The sequence below is a fragment of the Microcebus murinus genome, chromosome X, assembly GCF_040939455.1.
Source record: "Microcebus murinus isolate Inina chromosome X, M.murinus_Inina_mat1.0, whole genome shotgun sequence".
Classification (NCBI taxonomy): Eukaryota; Metazoa; Chordata; class Mammalia; order Primates; family Cheirogaleidae; genus Microcebus; species Microcebus murinus.
Window position 1 is genome coordinate 124,512,866 of NC_134136.1, and position 19,245 is coordinate 124,532,110.

Sequence of the window (19,245 nt, forward strand, 5' to 3'; positions counted from 1 at the left end):
TCCTCCAAGAGGGAGGTTTGTGCGCAGCACTCAAAAAAGAATGCTGCTTCTACTCAGACAAAACAGGCCTGGTAGAAGATAGCATTGAGAGAGTTAGACAAAGCCTTGAAAATAGAAAGAAACAGAGGGAACAAAGTGAGGCATGGTATCAAAATTGGTTTTCCACATCCCCCTGGCTATCCACATTGCTTCACAGTGTCTTAGGGCCGTTTGTAGGTTTCTTGTTGCTTCTCACTTTTGGGCCTTGGGCATTCAAAAAACTAACCAACTTTGTCAAGTCGCAGGTAGACTCAGCCACACAAAAATCGGTCTCCGTGTTTTACCAACGGCTAGAACTAAGAGGTTCCAGAGAAGACCTCCATGAAGAGTCTCCCAACACACCCACTGAAGGTCTAAATTTCTCAGACCTTGCCACAGACATGGAACGCAGTTGGCTCCAAAAGCTGTGGAGACGCCCATGACGGGATTATCACGATGCCGTGTACCAGGTGCACACCCCCACCAGCAGTGAGGTAACTCCATGACGGGAATATTGTAGGTCCATGCCCGGGGGCACACTTCATAATCAAAAGTGCCAGAGCTGGATGCCACCTACATAGCCTAAGACAGAGGCCTCACCGACATTTCAATCGCCAGATCGATCTTATATTTGGGGTGCTGGTTGCGGAAGCCCATCGCGTAGCCTAAGACAGGCTCTCCACCAACCTGTGTAAATCTCCCTCATATTAATAAAGATAGGGGGAGATGTTGGAGACTAAGACCATTCACATTCCAACGACTTGTCCTACGCAGGGGCCTTGCCCCGGAAAATAGCCTAAGACGAAAATAGCACCCAGCCCCCCAGCTATAGTTCCAAGAAGAATGCATTCCATGCCATGCTTGCTCCAGGGCATGCCACCTACAATTGTTCCCAACCCCCTGCCAGGTTGGGGTTGAGTGATCCATCACAAAGAGCTTCCGGTGCCATTGGGATGCTGATTGGGGCTGATTAGCCCACAGGAAAGCCTCATTCCCCCATTCTATTTTTCTGTTTCTACTTCCTTGTTTTCTGTATATAAAACCTACTAAAAATCCAAGTAAAGTAGACCTTGACAACCCTTTGCTTGGTCTCGTTTCTTTCTCTCGCACATCTCTTTCAGGCACGGTCCCCCTCGCCCCCGCGAGTAACAGAAGGTCCCGCGGGCCGGGACAGGAAGAGTTGCAAAACAAGCCATTTTTCAAGCTGAAACCAGAGGCTGGACTGCTATCTCCTCTTGCTTATTATACACTGCTGACCCCTTTTTCATCAAAGGACCAAATCCCTCCTCAGAAAGGGTTTAGTAACAGCTTCCCTATACTGCTATCCAAGCTGAGACCCATGCCTATCTCATGAATGTGACTTGGTAGACAGGGCCTCCAGCCAAAGGATCAGCCCCCAGTCCTGGAAGCATGGAGTGGTGAGGGAGTCTGCTTTTAGGGCTAAGACCCTATGGGTTGCAGAGTGTCCTCATCTGCAACCAGGCCACTAGTATGTCATAGGGAAGGGCCTGACCCCTCCTATGCAGGAGAAGAGTAGCCAGGCAGGTCGCTCTCTGCTCTGTGTCCCTCAGTAGCCCTCAGCAGGGCGTCTTCTAAAGCCCTGAGGTTTCTACTTCATACCAACCAGATAAACCCCATCCTTTTGGGACGGAGTAACAAGATTTGATGCCCTACTACAGTGAGTTGCTTTGGATAATCTGATAAAAGCAGAATACAAGGGCTTGCCCTTGGTATCCAGGCAGTTGCCAAATTACAGGCTTGTGTTCTGGGAAGGAAAATCTCAACCAGAATCCCTAGCAATTGCATCAAAGGGCACTACCCACCAGGAGCTGCCCCACATAAGCAGCGAAAGATCTCTGAATAACTTTTGAGCAGCTTCCCCCTAGCCACAGATCAAGCAACCTCTGAAGTATACTCTCTTAGGCTTGGTGATACCTGTTGCTTGTCTCTCCCCAGCTAAATAGGTAACAGAGCTCAAGGATCCCATGGGAGGGTCACAACACTCACCAAAGGATAAGATTTCTGTTTACCACATTTAGGGGGTTAGAGCTCAACATAGGTATTGGAATAGCTTGATAACTGATCCCCCCCCCATGAAAACCACAAGCAACAAAAAGATAAAGTAACCTCATAGTTCATCACAGTGCCTCCCACCTCATACTAGTAGTTGTTGTTGGAGTCATGCACACAGAGTGATACAACTCCTGGGAGTCTAAGCAAGGGATTCAATCTCACTAATCTCTATTAAAAGATGGTGAATACAACAGCTCAAAGATAACCCAACAGGCTCAAACTCCTCTAAGACCTTACAGGTCCAGAGCACATATCCCCAGATCTGCCAAGGATCATTCCTCTGGAATCCCAGAATTTGGCTCATAACTCAGTCCCTTCACCTCCAGTCCTTGATAAAGCACCCAGATGAGAAAGAACCAACAAAAGAGCACAGGAAACATGAAGGAGCAGAGAGAAAATTCACCTCAAAAAGAAAATACTTGTTTTCCATCAACTGACACCAACTTACATGATATGATTAAACTGATGGAAAAAGAATTCCGAATATGGATTGTTAGAAAACTTAATAGAATTGAAGAGATAATAGAATCCCAACATAGAGAAACTACAAGAATAATACAAGAAACAAATGAAAAATTCTCCAAAGAAATTCAAATTATTCATAAAAACTAAATAGAAATTCTGGCAATGATGGAAACAATCAAGGAACTCCGTAATACAGTGGAAGCATCAAGAAAAGGATGGACAATGCAGAGGAAAGAATCTCAGAGCTTGAAGATTATGCCTATGGGCTAAACAAACCAGAAGAAGAAAGGGAACACACAAACAAGAGACAAGACCAAAGTTTACAGGACGTGTGGGATTATGTGAAAAAACTGAATCTCCGATTGATCGGGAGTCCAGAAGGGGAAGAGGAACATTCACAAGAGCTGGAAACTTCTTTCACGTAATACTGAAAGAAAATATGCCAGGCCTTGCTAGAAATCTTAATATCCAAATACAAGAAGCACACAGAAATCCTGGGAGACTCAATGTGAAAAGGTAATCATCTCGTAACGTGGTTACTATGCTGACAAAAAGAAACGTAAAAGAAACAATCCTTCATGCAGCGAGACAAAAGCAGCTAATGACCTGTAAAAGAAAGCCTATCAGACTAACAGCAGACTTCTCTGAAACCTTACAAACCAGGAGGGAATGGGTGCCTATCCTTAATCTTCTGAAACAGAATAATGCCCAACCTAGAATTCTTTATCTGGCCAAATTAAGTTTCATCTATGAGGGAGAAATAAAGTCCTTCTCAGATAAGCAATCACTGAAGGAATTTGCAAAGACCAGACCAGCCCTACAGGAAGTTCTCAGATCTGCCTTCCACACAAAACAGGGCAATAGACACTCCTTAAAGTAAAATCTTCAAAGAATTAACCCTTTGCACTCACTTGCTTTTTTCTTGATTCCTTTATTCTACTCAGGACTTAATTTTCTAAATACCCCAGATTTTACAAAGCATGGCAGTAGAATAAAAAACTGGAGTTTCTTTACATACAAACTTATTTATTTGGATTTTTATATTTCAAAGTATTGATATATTCAAAGAGTAATTTTAATCTCTATAATTTTTGCTAACCATGTCTAGTCACACTCAACATCCAAGTGAAAAGGGTTAAAGGGTAGAACATGAACTGAATGATGGCTCAAGGAGCAAGTCAAAGCAAAAGGACTTCACCCAACAATATAAATGGAAATCTTCTTCCAATTTCAATCCTCTAAATAAATATAAATGGTTTACACTGTCCTCTGAAAAGACATAGACTGGCAGAGTGGATAAAAATCCACAAACCTATTATCTTCTGTCTACAGGAAACACATCTAACCCACAAAGATGCCTTCTGGCTGAAGGTCAAGAGATGGAAAACTATCATCCAGGCAAATGGAAGTCAAAAGAAAGCAGGGGTAGCTATGCTATTGGAGATAACATAAGCTTTAAAATAGCAAAAGTAAAAAAGGATAACGACAGCCACTTTATAATGGTGAAAGGGAAGATCCAACAAGAAGATTTAACAATTCTTAATATTTATGCACCGAAATTCAGGAGCACTCAATTACATAAAGCAAACTTTGTATGATTTAAAGAGCATGTTAAAGAATACTGCCATAGTAGCAGGGGACTTCAACACTCCACTGAATGAACTGGATATATCCTCCAGACAGAAAATAAGCAAAGAAATAATGGGCTTAAACAAAGCTCTTGATCAAATAGGACTGAAAGAACTCTACGTCACATTCCACCCAAATAAAGTTGAATCTACATCCTTCTCAGCTGCCCATAGATCCTTCCCCCAAATTAATCACATACTAGGCCACAAATCAGTACTCAAAAAATTTCAAGAAAATAGAAATTATGCCATGTGTCTTCTCTGACCATAGTGGTATAAAACTAGAGTTCCATTCCTATGGAAACACTCAAAACTTCACAAATTCATGGAAACTAAACAATCTATTATTGAAGAATTACTGGGTGAAGGATGAAATTCAGAGGGAAATCAAGACTTTCTTCAAACAAAATGATAACAGAAACACATGTTACCAAAACCTGTGGGATACAGCAAAAGCATACCAGAGAGGAAAACGAATAGAAATAAATACTCACATCCAAAAAACAGAAAGATTAGATACTGACAACCTAACGTATAGACTCAAGGAATTGGAAGAAGAAGAGCAAACAAATTCCAATCCTAGTAGAAGAAAAGAAATAACGAAGATCAAAGCAGAACTAAATGAAATGGAGAACAAGAGAATTATAAGAAAGATCAATAATACAAGAAGCTGGCTTTTCAAAAAGATAAACAAAATTGATGGCCCTCTTGCTACATTGACAAGGACTCAAAGGGAGAGGACTCTAATAAACTCAATAAGAAATGAAAGAGGAGAGATCACAACAGACACCACAGAAAAACAAAACATTATGTTTGACTACTATAAAAAACTATATGCCCAAAAACGACATAACGAGGAGGAAATGGACAAATTCCTGGATTCATACAACCTCCCTAAGTTCACCCAGGAGGTAACAGAATTCCTGAATAGACCAATCTCAAGTGCAGAAATTGGAGCAGTAATTAATAAGCTCCCCAAACGGAAAAGTCCTGGACCAGATGGCTACACTTCAGAGTTCTACCAAACATGCAAAGATGATCTCACACCTATACTATAGAAACTATTCCACATGATTGAGAAGGATGGTATCCTTCCTAACTCATTCTACAAAGCCAAAATCACTTTGATACCAAAGCCAGGAAAGACACAACAAAAGAAGAAAATTACAGACCAATATCCCTCATGAATATAGATGCAAAAATCCTCGACAAAATGTTAGCAAACAAAATTCAGCAGCACATCAAAAAAAATACTTTACCATGACTAGGTGGGCTTTATTCCAGGGATGCAAGGCTGGTTCAACATATGCAAATGTATAAATGCAATCCGCCTCATAAATAAAAAGAAGAACAAAGACCATATGATTATCTCAATGGATGAACAAAAAGCATTTGACAAAGTCCAACACACCTTTATGATAAAAACTCTTAACAAAATAGGCATAAACGGCTCATACCTTAAAATTATCAAATCCATTTATGACAAACCCATGGCTAATATCATACTCAAAGGGGAAAAACTGAAAACATTCCCACTTCGATCTGGAACTAGACAATGATGCCCACGATCTCCTATTCTATTCAACATAGTACTCGAAGTCCTAGCTATAGCAATCAGGCAAGAGAGGGATATTAAGGGCATCCAAGTGGGTGCCGATGAGATAAAACTCTTGCTCTTCATGGAAGATAAGATATTATACCTAAAAAACCCCATGGATTCCTCCAAAAGACTCCTAGACTTGATAAATGAATTCGGTAAAGTCTCTGGTTACAAAATCAATATAGACAAATCAGAGGCATTTATATATGCCAAGAACCATCGAGCTGAAACTCAAATAAGCAATGCAATACCTTTTGCAATAGCCCCAAAGAAAATTAAATATCTAGGAATATATTTAACAAAAGATACGAAAAACTTATACAAGGAGAACTACAAAACACTACAAAAAGAATTTGTAGAAGATGTAAACAGATGGAAAAATCTACCTTGTTCATGGATTGGTAGAATCAATTTTGTTAACATGTCAATATTACCTAAAATCATCCACAGAATTAATGCAAACCCCATCAAAGTACCACCATCATTTTTTACATATCTAAAAAAAATAATTCTGCACTTTATATGGAACCAGAAAAAAAACCTCGTATAGCCAAAGCAATCTTAAGTAAAAAGAACAAACTGGGAGGCATCAGTCTTCCTGACTTCAAGCTGTAGTATAAAGCAATAATAGTTAAATCTGCATGGGACTGGCACAAGAACAGAAGCATTGATATTTGGAATAGAACTTTGATTCCAGAGATGAAACCATCTGCATATGGTAACCTAAGCTTTGATAAAGCAGAGAAAAATATACAATGGGGAAAATAATCTCTCTTCAATAAATAGTGGTGGGAAAACTGGATAGCAACATGCAGAAGAATAAATCAGGATCCCTACTTCTCACCTCTCCCAAAATTTCACTCAAGATGGATAACAGATTTAAACCTAAGTCACAAAACCTTAAGAATCCCAGAAGAAGTGGTTGGCAAAACCCTCTCATACACTGGCCTAGGCAAAGAATGCTTGAAGAAGAACCCCAAAGCAATTACAACAGGAACAAAAATACACAAATGGGACCTGATCAAATTAAAATGCTTCTACACAGCCAAAGAAACTATCATTAAAGCAAATAGACAACCCACAGAGTGGGAGAAAATATTTGCTCTCTACACTTCTGATAAAGGTCTGATAACAAGAATCTATCTGGAGCTCAAAAGAATTAACAAGAAAAAAATCAAACAACCCCATCAAGAAATGGGCAATGGAAATGAACAGAAACTTTTCCAAAGAAGACAGAATAATGGCTAGTAAACATATTAAAAAATGCTCAGCATCTCTAGTCATTAGAGAAATGTAAATCAAAACCACAATGAGATACCACCTAACCCCGGTGAGAATGGCCTGTATCAAGCAATCCCAAAAGAACAAATGCTGGCAAGGATGTGGAGAGACAGGAACACTCTTACACTGCTGGTGGGACTGAAAATTAGTGCAGCCTTTGTGGAAAATAATTTGGAGATACCTCAAACAGCTAAAAATAGAAATATCATTCGACCCAGCAATAGCATTATTAGGTATCTACCCTAAAAGAGCATAATGCATTCTATTATGAAGGTGTCTGCATCTGAATGTTTATAGAAGCACAATTCACTATTGCAAAGACATGGAAACACCCAAGTGTCTGTCAATTCATGAGTGTATTATTAAAATTTGGTATATGTTTACAATGCAATATTACTCAATTTTAAGAAATGACAGTGAGCTAACAGCGCTTATATTATCCTGGATTGAGCTTAAGCCCATTGTCCAAAGTGAGGTGACACAAGATGAGATTAATGGGCCCCACATATACTCACCATCAAATTGATACTGACTGATTAACACTATGGTGCTCAAAGGTTGGCGGCGTTCACCAGGGATTCGGGGTTTGGTGGGGTAGTCCCACATCTGAGGGATATGGTGAACATTGTGGAGCGGAAGGGCATACCTCTAACCCTTGCTATGGAGAGGCAAAGATATAAAATATAACCAAAATGTTAAGAAAAAAGACAAAGAAACATTTCTCAGGTGTCGGCCAGGTGGGAGGGAGGAGGAGGAGATGTTTATATACATACATAGTGAGTTTGATGCACACTATCTGGGGAATGGACACGCTTGAAGCTCTGACTAGAGGGTGGAGGTGAGATAAGGGCAATGTATGTAACCTTAACATGCTGAAATTAAAAAAAGAAAAGAGAGAGAGAAAAAAAAATAAAAATCTCTAATAAACTCCATCAGAAACAATAAAGGAGCAATTACAACTGATGCCATGGCGATACAAGATATAATTTATGAGTACTACAAAACCGTTATGCACACAAACTGGAAAATGAAGAGGAAATGAACAAATTCTTAGAAATACACAGCCTCTCTAGGCTCAGCCAGGAAGAAATAGAATTCCTGAATAGACCAATACCAAGTAGTGAAATTGAAACAGCAATAAAAAACCTTCCTAAAAATAAAATCCTGGACCAGATGGTTTCACAACTGAATTTTACCACACCTACAAAGAAGATCTCTTACCTATCCTGCAGAAGTTATTCCAAAATATCGAGAAGGATGGAATTATATGAAGTCACATTATATGAAGTCAACATAACCCTGATACCAAAACCAGGAAAGTATGCAACAAAAAGAGAAAACTACAGACCAATATCCCCTTATGAATATAGATGCAAAAATTCTCATAAAAATTCTAGCTCAACGAATCCAGGTGCTTATCAAGAAAATAATCTATCACAACCAAGTGGGCTTCATCTCAGGGATGCAGGGATGGTTCAACATATGTAAATCTATAAATATAATTCACCATATAAACAGAAGTAAAAACAAAGACCATATGATCCTCTCAATAGATGCAGAAAAATCATTTAACTAAATTCAACACCCTTTTATGATAAGAATGCTTAACAATACAGGCATAGACTTAGCTTTCCTCAAAATGATACAAGCCATATATGACAAACCCACAGCCAATATCATACTGAATGGGGAAAAATTGAAAGCATTCCCACTTAGATCTGGAACAAGGCAAGGTTGCCCACTATCTCCACTTCTATTCAACATAGTATTGAAAATCCTTGCCATAGCAATCAGACAATAGAGTGGAATTAAGGGTGTCCAGATGGGAACAGAAAAAATCAAACTCTCACTCTTTGCTGATAATATGATATTATACTTAGAAAACCCCAAGGATGCATCCAAGAGACTCCTTGAATTGGATAAATGAATTTGGTGAAGTCTCAGGATACAAAATCAATACACATAAATCAGAGGCATTCATAAACACCAATAACAGTCAAAGTAAGAACAAGATCAAAGACTCAATTCCCTAAAAATAGCAACAAAGAAAATAAAGTACCCAGGAATATGTTTAACTAAGGAGGTAGACAACCTCTACAGGGAGAACTATGAAACACTAAAGAAGGAAATAGCAGACAATGTAAACAGGTGGAAGACTATCCCATGCTCATTGATCGGCAGAATCAACATTGTTAAAATGTCTATACTACCCAAAGTGACTTACAGAGTCAATGCAATCCCTATCAAAATACCATCACGTTTTTTCACAGATATAGAAAAAATAATTTTACTCTTCGTATGGAACCAGAGAAGACTCCGTATAGCAAAATCAACCCTAGGCAATAAAAACAAAATGGCAGGTATCAATTTACCAGACTTCAAACTATACTACAAGGCTATAGTAATTAAAACAGCTTTTTATTGACACAAGAACAGGGACATTGACCAGTGGAACAGAACAGAGAACCCAGATATAAAACCATCCTTATATGGCCATCTAATCTTTGACAAAGCAGACAAAAATATACACTGGTGAAAACAATCCTTATTCATTAAATGGTGCTGGGAAAACTGGATAGCCACATGTAAAAGACTGAAACAGGACCACACCTTTCACCTCTCACAAAAATCAACTCACGCTGTGTAACAGACTTGAACATTAGGTGTGAAACTATTAGAATTCCCGTGGAAAACATTGTAAATACTCTTCTAGACATTGGCCTAGGCAAAAAATTTATCAAGAAGACCCCAAAGGCAATCAAAGCAACAACAAAACTAAACAAATGGGACCTGATCAAATTCAAAAGCTTCTGCACAGCCAAAGAAACTGTCAAGAGAGCAAACAGACAACCCACAGAATGGGAGAAAAATTTTGCAAGCTACACAACTGACAAAGGGCTGATAACTAGAATCTATTTAGAATCAGAAAAATCAGCAAGGAAAAATCAAACAATCTTATCAAAAAGTGATCAAAGAACATGAACAGAAACTTTCCGAAAGAAGACAGAATAATGGCCAACAAACATATGAGAAAATGCTGAACATCTCTAATCATCAGGGAAATGCAAATCAAAACCATTTCCAGTGATAATGGCCTTTAATAACAAGTCCGAAGACAATAAATGTTGTCATTGTTGTGGAGAGATAGGAACACTCCTACATTGCTGGTGGGACTGCAAACTAGTTCAACCCCTGTGGAAGGAATATGGAGACAACCTTAAAGCGATACAAGTGGATCTACCATTTGATCCAGCAAACACATTGCTGGGCATCTACACAAAAGAATAAAAGTCACTCTATGAAAAAGACATATGGGAGGGGGCGGAGCAAGATAGCAGACGAATAACACCGCTAGACAGAGGTCTCTGCAGAAAAGACAGATTCTAGCAGAAATTAGAGGAAAGAAGCAAGAAGACGAGCATACAGCGGACAAGGGCTGGAAGGAGGGGTACCTGAGAACCCGGGAGACTCCAAGGGAGGAGGCTGCGGAGGAAAACTGGAGGCTGAGACAACCTGAGCAGCCCAGATACCAGCGGCAAGGGTAGGTGGATTTGCTGTTTCCCTCCCCTGCATTCGGGAATGCTGGTGGGCTCCCCAGCGGGTGGACAGACCTGCGGACACCACCCCAGAGACTGCCGCCGCCTGCCAACGGTGAGCCTGTAGCAGACGTGGCACCCGGTTCCCAACTTCCTCTGGGCACCTCCTTGTGCACAGACCCGAGCTGCGTGGCAGGCACCATATTGCCTCCTCCTCCCCTCCGCCGACCCTACCCACGGCTGCCCAGAGAGACAATACAGCCACCAGCCGAAGGCACCTCCAGGGAACAGGACCTTCCCCTTTGGGACCCTACACCTGACTCAGGGGAAGTCAGACTGTGAGCTCCCTACCTGCCCGACCTCCCAGGTGCTGCTGGCACCGTGTTCCCAGGAGAACGGTGCTGACTCAGAGGCAGAAGAACATAGACTCAGCTTGGGCTCCCTGTGGGTGAATTGGGACCGGAAATCCTCTCCCTGGTGGGGATACAGTTTGAAATCTGGGACCCAGAAGTAGGACCTGCAGACCAGATCCCCTGCACCGAGAGCTAGCATTGCCCAGGGAACAGAAGGGTTATACGTGAACAGCCTACTGAGGTGTGTGTGCCTCCAGGGGTGGATCGGCGTCCTAGAGGGCAACCCTCCTCCCAGGAGGAGGCCGTGCTCCCAACCCTGGTGGCGTTCCTGTGCAGGGAACCTCCCCGCCGACATCACAGTTCGGGGAGGCTTGGTGGCTTGTGGTCTGGCCTGATGGCAGAGGCCCAGGAGTAGCTGCGAAGTTGGGGAGGGTGGAAAGAAGCAAGGCCCGCTCCAGACTGTGCGTCAAAGACAGCCCCACCCCCACACCCAGACTTTCTGGCTGAGCAGGACCATTCCAGCCCCGCCCTGACAGCTTTCCCTGGAAGCTGAGAACAGAACTTTGACTCCTGATAACAGCCTGAGGGCAGGCTTACCCAACCCAGCTCCGCCCAGAACAAGAGCTGTTAACAGGACACAAAATCAACAGTATAGCATGTTCCTCCAAGCAAACGCCACCTACTGACAGGGACAGAATCTTGCACAGCCTTTCCACGGCACCGACTGACTCAATATACAGGGAGTGGTCCAATTTCACCCACAGGCACCACCTAATGCCTCAGAAACTAAACAAGGTGTGTGAATACCCAAACAATAACCTAAGGAAAGAAACAACAACTGATCGACATGGGAAGAAATCAGCGAAAGAACTCAGGAAATATGAAGAACCAAACGGAAAACACACCCCCAAAGAGGAGCACCAGCCCCCTAGAAACGGACACCAACCAAAATCAGGCAACCAATATGACAGAAGAGGAATTTCGTATGTGGATCATAAGAAACCTCACACAGCAGCAACAACAACTCAATAACCAACACAAAGAAACCACAAAAACACTCCAGGATATGGGAAAAGAAATAGACACAATGAAGAAAAGTGTAACCGAACTCCTGGAAATGAAGAATCAATTCAAGGAACTACAAAATACAGTGGAAAGCCGCAAGAACAGGGTAGATGAAACAGAAGAAAGAATCTCAGAGCTTGAAGATAACACCCTCCAATTAAATAAATCAGTCACAGAAATAGAGCAGAGAAACAAGAGAAAAGAGCAAAGCCTACAAGAGTTGTGTGATTATGTGAAGAAACCTAATGTGAGGGTCATAGGGTTACAAGAAGGGGAAGAAGAAAACACCCAAGGGTTGGACAAGCTGTTTGAAGATATAATAGAGGAAAATTTCCCAGGCCTTGCTCAAAATCTTGATATACAAGTTCAAGAAGCTCAGAGGACCGCTGGGAGATTCAATGCAAACAGGAAGACGTCACGATATGCAGTCATCAGACTGACCAAAGTATCACCTAAAGAGGCCCTTCTGAGAACTGTAAGACAAAAGAAGCAAGTAACATACAAGGGAAAGCCAATTCGAATAACATCAGACTTCTCTAATGAGACTTTACAAGCAAGGAGAGACTGAGGCCCCATTCTCACTCTTTTGAAACAAAACAATGCCCAGCCTAGAATATTATTCCCTGCCAAACTAAGCTTCGTATATGAAGGACAAATAAAAACATTCTCAGACAAGCAAAGGCTCAGAGAATTCACCAAGACAAGACCAGCCCTACAAGAAGTACTTAAAACAGCATTATGCATGGAACATCAAAATAATAACCCACGAATATAAAAACAACCAAAACCCAAAGATATTAAAGGCCAGATATTACAATGGCTCAAGACAGAAATCATAGCAACAACATCCAACCCAACAGAATGATCAGTAATCTAAAATACCTATCAGTTCTCTCAATAAATGTGAATGGCTTAAACTCTCCACTCAAGAGACATAGGCTGGCTGAATGGATAAGAAAATACAGGCCAAGTATATGCTGTCTTCAGGACACATCTAACCTGCAAGGATGCATATAGACTAAAAATAAAAGGGTGGAGATCAATATTCCAAGCAAATAGAAGCCAAAAAAGGCTGGTGTGGCAGTTCTAATTTCAGACGATTCAGTTTTTAAACCAACAAAAGTAGTAAAAGACAAAGAGGGTCATTATATAATGGTGAAGGACACATTCCAACAAGAAGAGATAACAATTTTAAATATATATGCACCCAACTTAGGTGCACCCAGATTCATAAAGCAAACCTTACTGGAGCTAAGCAAATGGATTAATAGCAACTCCATAATTGCCGGAGATTTCAACACCCCACTGACAGCACGAGACAGACGCTCCAAACAGAAAATTAATAAAGAAATAATGGACTTAAATAAAACTCTAGAACAATTGGGTCTGACAGACATCTACAGAACATTCTACCCAAAATCCACTGAATTTACGTTCTTCTCATCAGCTCACGGGACATTCTCTAAGATTGACCATATCCTAGGACACAAAGAAAATCTCAAGAAATAATGGACTTAAATAAAACTCTAGAACAATTGGGTCTGACAGACATCTACAGAACATTCTACCCAAAATCCACTGAATTTACGTTCTTCTCATCAGCTCACGGGACATTCTCTAAGATTGACCATATCCTAGGACACAAAGAAAATCTCAAGAAATTTAAAAAAATAGAAATCATACCATGTACCTTCTCAGATCACAGTGGAATAAAAGTAGAAATCAACCCTAACAGAAACACACATTTCTACACAAAAACGTGGAAATTAAACAACTTCCTATTAAATGATTACTTCGTAAATGAAGAAATCAAGACAGAAATAAAAAAGTTCTATGAAGAAAACAACAATGGAGAGACAAGTTATCAACTCCTCTGGGACACAGCGAAAGCAGTTCTGAGAGAAAACTTTATCTCCATAAATGCCTATAACTAAAAGACAAGAAGATCACAAATAGACAATCTAATGAAACGACTCAAAGAGCTGGAAAAAGAAGAACAGACCAACCCCAAACCCTGCAGAAGAAGTGAAGTCAACAAGATCAAATCAGAACTAAACGAAATTGAAAAGAGGGAAGCTATTCAGGAGATTAATAAAACAAAAAGTTGGTTCTTTGAAAAAATAAACAAAATTGACACACCATTGGCTAAGCTAACGAAAAGCAGAAAAGAGAAATCTCTAATAAGCTCCATCAGGAATAAAAAAGGAGATATCACAACTGATCCCAAAGAGATACAAGATACAATTTATGAATACTACAAAAATCTTTATGCACACAAACTGGAAAATGTGGAGGAAATGGACAAATTTCTAGAAACACACAGCCTCCCTAGGCTCAACCAGGAAGAAATAGATTCCCTGAACAGACCAATCTCAACAGCTGAAATAGAAACAGCAATTAAAAATCTCCCTAAAAAGAAAAGTCCCGGTCCAGATGGCTTCACACCCGAATTTTACCATACTTACAAAGAAGAACTAGTACCTATCTTCCAGATATTATTCCACAACATCGAGAAGAACGGAAACCTCCCCGACACCTTTTCTGAAGCGATTATTACTCTGATACCAAAACCAGGAAAGGATGCAACAAAAAAAGAAAACTACAGACCAATATCCCTAATGAATATAGATGCAAAAATTTTCAACAAAATCTTACCTAACCGAATCCAGACACTTATCAAAAAAATAATCCACCAAGACCATGTGGGCTTCATCCCAGGGATGCAGGGATGGTTCAACATACATAAATCTATAAATGCAATTCACCACATAAACAGAAGCAAAAACAAAGACCACATGATTCTTTCAATAGATCCAGAAAAAGCTTTTGACAAAATTCAACACCCTTTCATGATACGAACGCTTAAGAAAATAGGCATAGACAACAAACATATGAAGAAATGCTCAACATCTCTAATCATCAGGGAAATGCAAATCAAAACCAAAGTGAGATATCACTTAACCCCAGTGAGAATGGCCTTTATCAAAAAATCTCCAAACAATAAATGCTGGCGTGGTTGCGGAGAGAGAGGAACACTCCTACACTGCTGGTGGGACTGCAAACTAGTTCAACCTCTGTGGAAAGCTATATGGAGATACCTTAAAGCGATACAAGTGAATCTACCATTTGATCCAGCAATCCCATTGCTGGGCATCTACCCAAATGATCCAGTGACACTCTACAAAAAAGACACCTGCACTCGAATGTTTATAGCAGCACAATTCATAATTGCAAGGCTGTTGAAACAGCCCAAGTGCCCATCAATCCAAGAATGGATTAATAAAATGTGGTATATGTACACCATGGAGTACTATTCAGCTCTTAGAAACAATGGTGATATAGCACATCTTATATTTTCCTGGTTAGAGCTGGAACCCATACTACTAAGTGAAGTATCCCAAGAATGGAAAAACAAGCACCAGATATATTCTCCAGCAAACTGGTATTAACTGAGTAGCACCTAAGTGGACACATAGGTACTACAGTAATAGGGTATTGGGCAGGTGGGAGGGGGGAGTGGGGCGGGTATATACATACATAATGAGTGAGATATGCACCATCTGGGGGATGGTCATGATGGAGACTCAGACTTTTGGGGGGAGGGGGGGAAATGGGCATTTATTGAAACCTTAAAATCTGTACCCCCATAATATGCCAAAATAAAAAAAATAATTAAAAAAAAATAAAAAAAAAAAAGAAAATAGGCATAGAAAGGACATACCTAAAAATGATACAAGCCATATATGACAGACCCATAGCCAACATCATACTGAATGGGGAAAAATTGAAATCATTCCCACTTAGAACTGAAACCAGACAAGGCTGCCCTCTATCTCCACTTCTGTTCAACATAGTGCTGGAAGTCTTGGCTACAGGAATCAGACAGGAAAATGGAATCAAAGGTATCCAAATAGGGGCAGAAGAGATCAAACTTTCACTGTTTGCTGATGATATGATATTGTATCTAGAAAATCCCAAAGATTCAACCAAGAAACTCCTGGAACTGATCAATGAATTTAGTAAAGTCTCAGGATACAAAATCAATACACAGAAATCGGAGGCATTCATATACGCCAGCAACAATCTATTTGAAAACCAAATCAAAGACTCAATTCCCTTCACAATAGCAACAAAGAAATTAAAGTACCTAGGAATATACTTAACCAAGGACGTAAAAGACCTCTACAGGGAGAACTATGAAACACTGAGGAAGGAAATAGCAGAGGATGTAAACAGATGGAAATCCATACCATGCTCGTGGATCGGCAGACTCAATATCATCAAAATGTCTATACTACCCAAACTGATCTACAGATTCAATGCAATACCTATGAAAATCCCATCAGCATTATTCACAGATATAGAAAAAATAATTTTACGCTTCGTATGGAACCAAAGAAGACCCCGAATATCAAGAGCAATTCTAGGCAACAAAAACAAAATGGGAGGCATTAATATGCCAGATATCAAACAATACTACAAAGCTGTAGTAATTAAAACAATATGGTATTGGCACAAAAACAGGAATATTGACCAGTGGAACAGATGTGAGAATCCTGATATAAAACCATCCTCATATAGCCATCTCATCTTTGACAAAGCAGACAAAAACATACGCTGGGGAAAAGAATCTCTCTTCAATAAATGGTGCTGGGAAAACTGGATAGCCACCTGTAGAAGGCTAAAACAGGACCCACACCTTTCACCTCTCACAAAAACCAACTCACGCTGGATAACAGACTTAAACCTAAGATATGAAACTATTAGAACTCTAGAGGAAAAAGTTGGAAACACTCTCCTAGACATTGGCCTGGGCAAAGAGTTTATGAAGAATTCCCCAAAGGCAATCACAGCAGCAACAAAAATAAATAAGTGGGACATGATTAAACTACAAAGCTTCTGCACAACCAAAGAAATAGTCATGAAAGTAAACAGACAACCTACAGAATGGGAGAAAATTTTTGCATCCTATGCATGTGATAAGGGACTGATAACTAGAATATACTTAGAACTCACGAAAATTAGGAAGAAAAAATCAAATAACCCCATTAAAAAGTGGGCAAAGGACTTGAACAGAAATTTTTCTAAAGAAGATAGAAGAATGGCCAACAAATATATGAAGAAATGCTCAACATCTCTAATCATCAGGGAAATGCAAATCAAAACCACAATGAGATATCACTTAACCCCAGTGAGAATGGCCTTTATCAAAAAATCTCCAAACAATAAATGCTGGCGTGGTTGCGGAGAGAGAGGAACACTCCTACACTGCTGGTGGGACTGAAAACTCATTCAACCTGTGTGGAAAGCAATATGGAGATACCTTAAAGCGATACAAGTGAATCTACCATTTGATCCAGCAATCCCATTGCTGGGCATCTACCCAAATGATCCAGTGACACTCTACAAAAAAGACACCTGCACTCGAATGTTTATAGCAGCACAATTCATAATTGCAAGGCTGTGGAAACAGCCCAAGTGCCCATCAATCCAAGAATGGATTAATAAAATGTGGTATATGTATACCATGGAGTACTATTCAGCTCTAAGAAACAATGGTGATATAGCACATCTTATATTTTCCTGGTTAGAGCTGGAACCCATACTACTAAGTGAAGTATCCCAAGAATGGAAAAACAAGCACCAGATATATTCTCCAGAAAACTGGTATTAACTGAGTAGCACCTAAGTGGACACATAGGTGCTACAGTAATAGGGTGTTGGGCAGGTGGGAGGAGGGGGGGGCGGCTATATACATACATAATGAGTGAGATGTGCACCATCTGGGGGATGGTCATGATGGAGACTCAGACTTTTGGGGGGAGTGGGGGAAATGGGCATTTATTGAAACCTTAAAATCTGTACCCCCATAATATGCCAAAATAAAAATAAAAGGAAAAAAAAATAGTACCAACCGCAAAAAAAAAACTAAATGGACTATTCAAGAAGCTAGTTTAGCTTAGGGTGACTGAGTAGCAATTTAGATACACAATGTGCTGACACTCTGTTGCATAATAAAGCAGAGTGAACAAGAGTGCAAGTAGAAGGACTATAGAGTATAGCTATTGAGAATGCAAGCCTAGAAATCAAATTGCCTGGATTTGAATGATGGTTCCAAAATATACTTACCATGTGTGAAACCTGTACAAGTTACATAGCTCTCTAACCTTTTAATTTCTCAATCTAGAGAATAGAGATAACAATACCTATTTTGTAGAGCTGATTTGAGGACTAAATGTGTGAGTACATATAAACAGCATAGTGAACATTACAAAACATGTTAGTGCTAGTTTGTTTTCTATTCTGTTAGTTTCAGAGGTTGACTATAGTGTTCAGGTCACCTGGCAAATATCCTGGATAGCATTCTAACCTTGGTGTAATCATGGGTCTTACAAGACATGCTAAAAATGAGTTAATTCTGTGTTTGAGTTTCAAGCTGCTGTAACAAAGTACCATAGACTGGGTGAATTATGAGCAACAGAAATTTATTTATCACAGTAACAAAGGCTTGAAGTCCAAGATAAGAGTGTCAACCAGCATGCATTCTTATGAGGATCCCTTTTCCAGGCTGTAGACTGCCAATTTCTCGTGTCCTCACTTGGCAGAAAGAGCATGAGACAGCTCTCTGGGGTCTCTTTTATAACAGCATTAACCCCATTATTCAGGAGGGTTCCACTCTCATAGCTTACTTATGTCCCCAAAGCCCCACCTCCTAGTACTATCACATTGGCGGTTAGGATTTTAACATGAACTTTAGGACAACATAAACATTCAGTCCAGGACATTATGTAAATGTGTTCTCTGTGTTTTGGTTAGTATGCATATTAGTTTTCTCTTACTATGTGACAAATTACCACATATTTAGAAGTGTAAAACAGTAGACATTTGTTATCTCACAGTTTCCTTGGGTCAGGAGTCCAGGCAAAGCTTAGCTCAGGTTCTTTAAAGGCTGTGATCAAAATGTCAGCCAGGTTGCATTTCATTTGGAGTTCAGGGTCCTCTTCCAACTCACTGGTTTTGGCTGAATTCAGTTTATTGCACTTGTAGGACTGAGATCCTCAGCTCCTAAAGTCACCAAAAGTTCCCACCCATGTGGCACTCTCCATACGCAGTTTATAGCATAGTGGCCTGGTTCTGTAAAGCCAGCAGGGGAGTCTGTACTACATGCTAGCAAGATGCAGCCATATATATGTGTGTATCTATATGTGTGTGTGTGTATAAAATAT